Source organism: Zeus faber, assembly GCF_960531495.2.
Source record: "Zeus faber genome assembly, chromosome: 18".
Classification (NCBI taxonomy): Eukaryota; Metazoa; Chordata; class Actinopteri; order Zeiformes; family Zeidae; genus Zeus; species Zeus faber.
Window position 1 is genome coordinate 21,947,594 of NC_137210.1, and position 808 is coordinate 21,948,401.

Genomic DNA, 808 nt, shown 5'->3' on the forward strand with positions numbered 1-808 from the left:
GATTCTGCCGACGACCTTGATTCCTAATAATGTGCATAATGTACTGTGATGAAAGTTACATTCACCGTAAGATCTGCAGAAATGTGCACACTAGCATGATGACTTGCCGACGTCACTTCTCTGTTTTTACTTTGCTGCCGTCTCTTCTAAGATGTTGTGCCGTAGATAGAGTAGTAAAAGATGTTGTGATGCTGATCCTTTCGAAACCATTACGTCCGCAATCTTTTTTTTTTTTTTTTTTTGCACCTTGCGACGGCTGAAAAGGGGAAAAAGTGAGAATTTTCCACATCGATTGACTTGCAGGTGGAGGCACAGTGCAGTGATAGTAAAGTTGTAGTACAGGAAGCATGCACCTGAATGTCTGACTATGGATATGTGCTGTATATGTGTACCTTTAGGTCAGCCCTCCTAATTGTCGAGTAAAATTGGCGATCGCTGATATTTTAGTTTAGTTGTTGCATAATCTGAAATTGCAGGTGTGGATTAGAAAGATTTTATGTATTTATTTATTTATTTATTTTTATAACAGGGGAAAATCTGCAACAACCATATGAATTTTTCCCCCAATAATGATGAAAATGTAATATGCCCCAACAGGATGAGTAGTCGTCCCAATGAGTCTGTCACGCCGATTATGTCAAATCAGTACGATGAAGCGTCGGTGAACCTTGTTTGCAGTGTTTAATGTGTGTAAAGAACAGTCACATCTTCAGGAAGGGCGAGGCGGGCGCTCATGGATGAAACATTTCACGTCATGTTTTTGGACGACAGTGATTCCCTTGCGTTGCATTAAACACTTCATTCCCAG